General features: G+C 43.9%; 1 pseudogene; it reads left to right on the top strand.

Moving 5' to 3' along the window:
• Nucleotides 1-8601: 8601 nt before the first annotated feature.
• Nucleotides 8602-8719, top strand: LOC124597119 (annotated as a pseudogene).
• The last annotated feature ends 1652 nt before the right edge of the window (nt 8720-10371 follow it).

The raw sequence follows: 10371 nt of genomic DNA, 5'->3' as shown, positions 1-10371 counted from the left end.
TTTTCCATAAACACTCAACATTGTCAGTGTCGGAACAGAAATTTTCGTTTTGATCTGTTAGGTAGTCTGAAATCTGCCTTCTATTACTCTTGCTAAACAGATAAACCTTCCTCCCTTTTTTTATATTCCTATTAACTTCACCGAGCGAGGTGGCGCAGTGGTAAGACACTGGACTCGCATTCGGGAGGACGACGGTTCAATCCCGCGTCCGGCCATCCTGATTTAGGTTTTCCGTGATTTCCCTAAATCACTCCAGGCAAATGCCGGGATGGTTCCTCTGAAAGGGCACGGCCGACTTCCTTCCCCGTCCTTCCCTAATCCGATGAGACCGATGACCACGCTGTCTGGTCTCCTTCCCCAAAACCAACCAACCTATTAACTTCCATATTCAGGGATGCTGCTACGGCCTTATGATCACTGATTCCCTGTTCTGCACTTAAAGAGTCGAAAAGTTCGGGTCTGTTTGTTATCAGTAGGTCCAAGATGTTATCTCCACGAGACGGTTGTCTGTTTAATTGGTCGAGGTAATTTTCGGCTAGTGCACTCAGTATAATGTCACTCGATGCTCTGTCCCTACCACCCGTCCTAAACATCTGAGTGTCCCAGTCACTGTGAAGCCGCCCCACCTGTTTGCGTCGAACCAAAATGCGGCCATCATTTTCAAACAAGCAAAACATGGATTCGTCCGGAGACATTGTCTGATGCCATTCCTGCCCCCAGCAATGTCTCGTTCCATACACCATTCCCGTCTAGCATGTTTTTGCGCATTCGTCAAAGGTAGGCAGAGTAGACGACGCGCACGTAAGCCATGCCGTAATAAACGGCGACGGACTGTCACGCCTGATAGAGTACGATGTGTTCCAGTGTTGCGCCAGAGCCGAGGAGGACGCACGTCTGTCCTGCACTGCCATTCGGATGAGGTGTCGATCTTCTCGAGGAGGTGGTCTGGCTCGTGCGATCTGACCCGTTTCGTGGTGTTCTACGGCCTTCCTTGAAGCATTCTGCACACAACCCTTGCATTGCCAAAACACTTGGTCCCACACGAGCAGCATTCTTTCATGCCAATGAGGCTCCCTCTTTCAAACTCGTTGATTTGACGGTACGGTTCGCCCATATGTCTGCGAGGTATTCTGCACGTCTGCTCATGTAACACTGATCCATTACCTTTGGTTTACAGCGACAACAAGAGCCGCAGGCACATTTCACGGGTGGGTGGTGTTGCGCCGCGGTATCGATGTTCACCTTGAACCCGCGGGCGACACGGTTCAAATGCTAATCACTTCTGCAGAACATACTAATGAACGTGTCCTGTGAATATGAACGTCCTATCTCTGGTCGTTCAACATGAGTGTACTTGTTCACTCGTTAAAGTTCAGTCAGAGGCAACTTAGAAATCCCTGCTCATCTCGAACATTTATTTTGACGGAAAACTGCAAAAACCGACTATGCTTTGCGCTATTTTTGCAAGTTTCGGTTCGATAGATGCTTTAATTTTTTTTAAATATTTAAATTCTGAACACCTTACAGAATGCAGCAGTAACATTCCAGCAATAGCAGAATAGCTGTTTGCATTTCATTGTTTCAATAGCCTGAAACATACCACAAATGCATCGCATATTAATGCACAGCGAACATATTACAGTGCTATTCCTGAGGCTGCCAAAAGCAGCACAGGACGTTTGCAGCCAATCTTATTTTTCTATGGACCTTGGCCCGATTGTGACAATATGGTATTATATTAATGAAAGACTGCGAATGTTAGACTACTTACACAAGAATAGTAACATTGTTATAGCTGTCTCACAGTACAGTTTCAGTTCATTTGCATTTATTTACACATAGACTGTTCAATAGATTTTAATAAATGCTGACCAAGTCAAACATGTATAGTTTCACTAAGGAAAATTTGCACTGACGGCATCAACAGACAGCGGCTTTGCATGAGTTCAAGCACAAAAATTCGTTGCACATAATGAAATTGTAAGCCGGCCGCTGTGTCCGAGCGGTTCTAGGCGCTTCAGTCCGGAACCGCGCTGCTGCTGCGGTCGCAAGTTCGAATCCTGCCTCGGGCATGGATGTGTGTGATGTCCTTGCGTTAGTTAGGTTTAAGTAGTTCTACGTCTAGGGGACTGATGACCTCAGATGTTAAGTCCCACAGTGCTTACAGCCATTTGAACCATTTGAATAAAATTGTAAACATTATTGGAAGTTTATAATTGTATCTCTTTATGTACGGGTAACTGAGTGGCTGTACGTATGACCTCAGGCCTACTCTTATTTGCTGATGTAGAAGTCAGATGTAGCCACTTACCAGTTCAGTGTAGACTTTTGTTCAATTCTGATTTATTTTGTCGAAACTGTAGTGAGTGTGGAGATCATTTGAGTCTTGGTTAAAGAATTAAAGATTGAGAATTACGATACCGCAGTTAAGAACAATAGCAGTTATCCAGTCATTCATTTACACATAGTGAAAGAGCAATGTTTTGGTATAAGATAGATGAAATAACCGTTCATACTCCCTTCTGAAGCACTGCTTCGCTTACACGTTCATCGACTCCTATAACTGCACAATGGTTTCTGCACAAGTTGTACACAACCTTTCACTCCCTGTACGTCCAAAATTCCAAATCAATAGTTCCACAACAAGCTGTCGGTACTATAAAAGTCTACGAGCAACGTTGGACTCCACGGAGCTCCGCAGTGGATTATACAGAGTGCCCTGATGGCCGGGTTGTCCTCAGCAGCGAGTTGGTGGCGGAGGGGTCCCTTTAACAAGAGCAGAGTTCAGCGCCCGCCAAGTTTCGCAGCAACAGTCCCTTCTCGCCGCGAGCGTGACGTCAGACGCCGAAAGAAAAACTGCCGTTACTTTGGGTGCATTCGTGCCTTGTGGCTTCCCAGAGTCGGCCGGCGGGAAGGCAAGTTTCTTCGTGTGCTCTGCCAACTCGGTGATCGTGTTATTTGCGCACCTGAAACTTGTAGCGCGGGAAGCCCTTTACGCTCCCTCGCTGTTCGAGTAGCCACGCCATTCGGGGCACAAAACAAACGTACTGCTGGAAGCTAGTTCCAAATCTTGTCTTAAGAAAAAGTAGCACAGCGAGTGCAGGGCTGCAGAATTGACCCGTAACTTGAGGCTATGGGTTTTGTTAGACCCAGCTCGGGTGCTATTCTTGTCGCGCTGTTATTATATATACAGTTTTTGATGTTGCTGAGCAACAGTCATTCAATAATTTTTGAGTGAACACACCGCCATTCGAATGTATTTTTGTTTATTTAATTACAACCCAGGTTTCATGCCATTTTCATGAGATGGAGTTTATGTCATTAACGTATATTAAATGACATCAAGCTCAAATTTGGCCATAAATTAAGAAAAATATTCGCTCCCCACGAAATGCCAGATGTAAAATTATCATCTTGTAAATAATAGTGGGAGCACTTCATATTTAATAAAAACAGTTTTACTGTGGTATGTTAGAGATGAATACATACTCTAGGCTTTTGTTCAATTCTGATTTATTTCGAAGAAACAGTAGCGAGTGTGGAGATAATCGAATGGTTCAAATGGCTCTGAGCACTATGGGACTTAACTTCTGAGGTCTTCAGTCCCCTAGAACTTAGAACTACTTAAACCTAACTAATCTAAGGACATCACACACATCCATGCCCGAGGCAGGATTCGAACATGCGACCGTAGCAGCAGCGCGGTTCCGGACTGAAGCGCTTAGAACCGGTCGGCCACAACGGCCGGTGTGGAGATAACCATTCAAGTCTTCGGTAAAGAATTAAAGTTGAAGAATTACGATACCGCATTTACGGACAGTAGCAGTTAGTCCTTCATTCATTCATGCACAGTTAATGTTTATGTCATTAACATGTCATTGAGTTGTAATCATTACGACTCAAGGAAATGTGTTCATCTTTTATATATCAAAGTAAATCTAGTTTTATTAAATATGACGTATGTATGTATGTATGCATGTATGTATGTATTAAATTGGGGACCTAGAAACGACGAGAGGGAACGTCTCATACCAAACGAATGTAACCCCAAATGTTTGCGTGGTAGAATAATTATGGTGTACGCATACGTGGAAATGGTGTTTGCGTAGCAATCGCCTACGCTGTAACTGAGGGGGAATAAGGGGAACCCCTCCACATTCGCTGAGGTAGATGGAAATCCGCCTTTAAAACCATCCACAGGCTGGCCGGCACACCGGACCTCGACAATAATCCGCCGGGCGGATTCGTGCCGGGGACCGTCACGCCTTCCCGCTCGGGAAGCAGTGCGTTAGACCGCGCAGCTAGCCGGGCGGGCTAAATATGACATGCTCCACCTATATTTTTACAAGATGATGATTTTACATCTGGCATTTCATAGGGAACGAATATTTTTTTAAATTGTGGCTAATTTTGAACTTGATGTCCTGTAATGTATGTTAATGACACAAATTCGATCACTTGAAAATGGCATAAAAGGGCGAAACCTGGGTCGTAATTAAATTAGTAACAATACAGTCAAATGACGGTGTGTTCATATAAAAAGTTATTAGATACGGCTGTACGTTGCGCCAATTATGATTTCAAATTAACAGCAAATAATATTACTAGGAGTGGCAGTTGCAGGAATGTGAATACGAGGGCTACTCGTAAAGTGAGATCCGATCGATTGCTAAATGGTAACCACAGTGAAAATCAGATGAAGCTTTGCACAGATGTGGTGGGCAATGTCTCTGGTATGCCCATTGTTCACGTCACGTCGCTCTATTCAGTACTCAGTGCACAGTGAGCACATAAAGATGCTTAGAAGATAGTGTCTCCCGCCAAGGACGAGTACCTGTGAGAGGTTTCGCCAGATATCATGCAGCCCACACAACATAAATGTCATGCGCTTCTTTCTTCAAGACCTTTTTCAGACGCATTCTGCAGGGGCAATGAACCCGCTCATACAGCGTTTTCGATGGGAAGTGTTTGATCACCCACAATATAACCCTTAATTGGCTCCCTCCTTTGATCATCTCTGCTCACATGAAGCGCTGGCTATGAAGACAACATTTTGGCTCAGACAACGAAAGGCAGACCAGTGTAGAGAACTGGCGGAAAGCACAGGCGGCTGCTTTCTGTGACGAGGGTACTGGAAAGTTTGTACAACGCCACGACATGTGTCTAAGTCACAGTGGCGACTATTTAGGGATGTAGCTGGAAGGTGTGGCTAACTATTGCGGATAAAAAACTTTTGATTTTCAATGTGGGTTTCATTTCGCTACGTTCTCGACTACGTCTTGATTCATTGCAGTTAGTTTTTCCAGTATTCAATTGTGAAACAATTACTATTTTTCAATTTTACATTAATATTAGAAACTAATAAATAAACTGCAAAAGTGACACGGTGACATATGATGAACTCTGGCCTTACTAAGGCGTCCAGCACCACTACCACCAACACCACCACCACCAACACCACCACCACCATCATCACCGCCATCACTCGCATCTGAGAATATTTACATTCTTGCTTTGGCGACCGTATCAATAACTACTCCGAGCCGCTTTGCCTGGGTATTAGTAAGCACTTTGAGATAAACGTTACATAGACGGATGAACTGCAGTTCCGTGGTGTATGCTGGTGGCGAAGACTCGGGTGATAGCGTTTCTGGACAGTGGGCAGCGTGTGTTCTGTGACTATGACCAGATGTAAAGCGAGGTAGGTATCTGCCAGCAATGACTCTGACCGTGTGACAGTACTGGTCAACCCCCAAGTAGTAGCTGAAGAGGGGTCTAGCAGCCTAGTGTCTCTCATAAATCCTTCCAATAGTTTCTGCCACCAACAGTAGGACAATCTCTCCCTGAGCATCCCGCATATTTTTCTGTGGAAATGTCTGTACATGAGGTAGATTATCTCAGAATCTTCATCTCAACAAACGAATTGCAGTAGCGTAACATCCTCTTTTTCACACTAAAAGACACATTTTGTCAAGAACGATCCACTTTAAAAAAACGATTCTGCATAATCTTATGTACCGTTTAGTTTCTTCAATAGGCTTTCTGTAAAATTCCGTGTGGAGCAGAGTCGTCAATTTGTGACGTCCTTCATGTTCATAACCTTAACTACATGCAACAAAAAGTTCCAGGTGGCATCTACCGAGTGCCTTCACCCAACAGCCTAGCATAGCTGGGGAGGTTGCTTCGGGGAGAGCACTTCCAGTCAGTGAATTCCTCGATTTCTGTCACTGTAACGACTGACGAACTCTGCACCGGAGTGTGCGTCCTTATCGAACTTCCTGATGTGCCAGACCGCTACTCGAACCTCGTACCTTTCTTTTCGCGTCTGATGCTCTTATCAGTTGAGTTGGTATAGTTAAGCTTTATATGCTCTGTTGATTATGTTTACGAGTTTCTTGCAACTCTGTAAATTTTCCTATCTAGTGTACGATACCAAAGCAGTCCAGCCATACACGATGGACGTGGAAAGGTAAACTGCACTCAGCATTCAAATTCAGCCCAGCTCTGGTCTCCAGTAGGGATGGCAGTCATCACAGTAACAACCGGTTATTGGTTATATCGGATTTTTTTTTTCACGCCAATTTAATCTGAAAACTGAAATCGCACAAAATATACGGTTTCTGAAAGAACCGATTTTGGTTTTTTTAAAAATTCATGTTATTTCCTGCAATAAACGTAGCAATCGAACAATGATTGAAAAAATTTGACTCACTCAGTTTCATCATACGTAGAATCAAGATATTAAACAGTCAAGTAAAAGAAAACTTTGTCCGCAGCTCGTGGTCGTGAGGTAGCGTTCTCGGTTCCTGCGCCCAGGTTCCCGGGTTCGATTTCCGGCGGGATCAGATATTTTCTCTGCCTCGTGATGAGTGGGCGTTGTGTGATGTCCTTAGGTTAGTTACGTTTAAGTAGTTCTAAGTTCTAGGGGACTGATGACCACAGATATTAAGTCCCATAGTGCTCAGAGCCATTTGAACCAAAAGAAAACTTTATCCGTCCACCGTTCCCTGCCTATCGCTAAAACTGTTGAGTGATTGAATACTACAAAAAAACCATTAATATTGTCCTACTGATTCCAATTTTTTGAAACTCTGCTCCAGAATCATATAGTAATCTGGGATCATACTACTAACAGGCAATTACGAATAAATGCTGTTCTTGTTGTGTTTTTCAGTCCAGAGAATGGTTTGATGGAGCCCACCATGCTACTCTATCCTGTGCAAGCCTCTTCATCTCCCAGTACCTACTGCAACCTACATCCTTCTGAATTTGCTTACTCTATTCATCTCGTGGTCCCCCTCTACGATTTTTATCCTCCACACTTCCATCCAATACTAAATTGGTAATCCCTTGATGCCTCAGAACGTGCCCTACCAACCGATCCCTTCTTCTAGTGAAGTTGTGCCACAAATTCCTCTTCTCCCCAATTCTTTTCAGTACGTCCTCATTTGTTGCGTGGTCTACTCGTCTAATGTTCAGCATTCTTCTATAGCACCACGTTTTGAAAGCTTCTATTCTCTTCTTGTCTAAACTGTTTATCGCCCATGCTTAACTTCCATACATAGCTACATTCCGTACAAATACTTTCAAAAGGGACTTCCTGATACTTAAATCTATACTCGTTATTAACAAATTTCTCTTCTTCAGAAACGCTTTGGTTGCCATTGCCAGTCTGCATTTTATATCCCTCTACTTCGACTACCATCAGTTATTTTGCTTCCCAAGCAGCAAAACTCATCTACTCCATTAAGTGTCTCATTTCCTAATCTAATTCCCTCAGCATCACCTGATTTAATTCGACTACATTCCATTATCCTCTTTTAGCTTTTGTTGACGTTCATCTTATATCCTCCTTTCAGAGACACTGTCCATTCCGTTCAACTGCTCTTCCAGGTCCTTTGTTGTCCCTGACAGAGTTACAGTGTCATCGGCAAACCTCAAAGTTTTTATTTCTTCTCCACAAATTTTAATTCCTACTCCAAATTTTTCTTTTGTTTCCTTTACTGCTTGCTCAATATACAGATTGAGTATCGTCGGGGACAGGCTACAACCCCTTCCTAATCACTGCTTCCCTGTCATGCCCCTTGACTCTTATAACTCCCATATGGTTTCTGTACAAATTTTAAATAGCCCTTCGCTTCCTGTATTTTACCACTGCCATCTTCAGAATTTGAAAGAGAGTATTCCAGTCAACTTTGTCAAAAGCTTTCTCTGAGTCTACAAATGTTAGAAACGTAGGTTTGCCTTTCCTTAACCTATCTTCTAAGATAAGTCGTAGGGTCAGTATCAACTCCCGTGTTCCTACATTTCTACGGAACCCAGACTGATCTCCCGCGATGTCTGCTTCTACTAGGTTTTCCAATCGTCTGTAAAGAATTCGTGTTAATATTTTTCAGCCATGACTAATTAAACTGATAGTTCGATAATTTTCACACCTGTCAACACCTGATTTCTTGCTAAGGATGACAACTGAGGTTGAAGAACTCTGTTTCCTGTGTCAATTTTTCCATTTTTGAGGGCTAGAGGTAGATAAAGACATATTATGTAGACACAGGCAACATATCAGCTACTTTCTATTTTTATTGTATGCTATGAATGAATGGCAACGGCCTTGCCGCAGGGGATGCACCGGTTCCCGTCAGATCACCGAAGTTAAGTGCTGTCGGACCTGGCTGGCACTTGGATGGGTGACCATCCGGGCCGACATGCGCTGTTGGCATTTTTCGGGGTGCACTCAGCCTCGTGATGCCAATAGAGGAGCTACTCGACCAAACAGTAGCTGCTCCAGTCCACGAAAACTATCGTAGCGACCGGGAGAGCGGTGTGCTGACCACACGGCCCCCTTATCTGCATTCTTACCTGAGGATGACATGGCGGTCGGATGGTCCCGATGGGCCACTTCTGGCCTGAAGACGGAGTGCTATGAATGAACAGTTGTTAAGTTTTGGTGTATTACTGTTACCATAATTTCCTTACTGTTTTATTATTTCAGAGAAATGGCAGATGAATCTTTAATCTTTTAAAGCAAATGAAGCATTGTACTGCTTTGCTACCTCACCTCGCAGAAATATCTGTAGACTAGTGTTGGTGCCATTCTGCAATACAACGGATGACTGGCGACGACAGCGAGAAACCTCCACATAGATCAGTTGGGGGAAGTCTTGAACAGCGGATGTACACGCGTATCTTTAGACATGACACTCTGCAACAGGGACATTATTGTCTCAGCAATGCGAGTTTCTTGCTTGTTTCTGTCGGTCTTGTTATTCAACTGGTACTGATCACTTTTCCTGTTTTCAATCATAACTCAGTATCTCAAACTAACAGTCCGCCCCGGTAGCTGAGTGGTCAGCGTGACAGACTGTCAATCCTAGGGGCCCGGGTTCGATTCCCAGCTGGGTCGGAGATTTTCTTCGCTCAGGGACTGGGTGTTGTGTTGTCCTAATCATCATCATTTCACCCCCATCGACGCGCAGGTCGCCGAAGTGGCGTCAAATCGAAAGACCTGCACCAGGCGAACGGTCTACCCGACGGGAGGTCGTAGCCACAGGACATTTCCATCTCAAACTAATGGAAATTTAACGAACAAAAATTACTTCTTTTTTTAAAAAAAAAAAGGTTTATTTAAAAACGAAAAATTTTAGCACTGCTACTATGGCTAATAGATAAAAATAAAAAAAAGCACCTGTTATGACCGAGATCAAACAAATATCGAAAAATACCGGTTATTCAGAATTAAAACACCGGTAACGGTTTTAACCGGTCGGTTTTTTCCATCCTTAATCTCCAGTCAGCAACACTCAGTTTTGTGTGTTTGGCCCAACGAAGACCTGTGATTTCATGAGCACCAGTAAGCTTTAGCCTTTCGAGGCGTATCTGACTTCAGATGTCGATTGCATGTAGTTTTCTTTGCAATGTTCGTACAGAAACTGATTAGGATGGACCCGCATCTACTCACAGCAGCTCTTCCTGTCAGCCTTGAAACCGATTGCCATTGACGAGAAGGCATGACATATGTCTCCTGTTGTCCCTATCGGTCAGCATCCTTTTACGATCAATGTTTTTATATTGGGGTGACAAAACTCATGGGACACCTCCTAACACCGTGTCCCACCTCCTTTTACCCGGCGTAGTGTAGCAACTCGACGTGACATGAGCTCAACAAGTCGCTTGAAGTCCCGAGAGAAACACTGAGCCTGCTGCTTCTACAGCCGTCCATCATTGCGAAAGTGACCTCTTAATTATGACCCATGAATGTTCAACGGGATTCATGTCAGGCAACCTGGAAGGCAAATCATCCTCTAGAATTATCCAGAATGTTCTTCAAACCAATTCCAAACAACTGTGGCCCGGTGGCATGACATAGCTGCT

Source organism: Schistocerca americana, chromosome 2, assembly GCF_021461395.2.
Source record: "Schistocerca americana isolate TAMUIC-IGC-003095 chromosome 2, iqSchAmer2.1, whole genome shotgun sequence".
NCBI lineage: Eukaryota > Metazoa > Arthropoda > Insecta > Orthoptera > Acrididae > Schistocerca > Schistocerca americana.
Note: the sequence above shows the minus strand (reverse complement) of the source record. Positions and strands in the feature narration are given on the sequence as shown.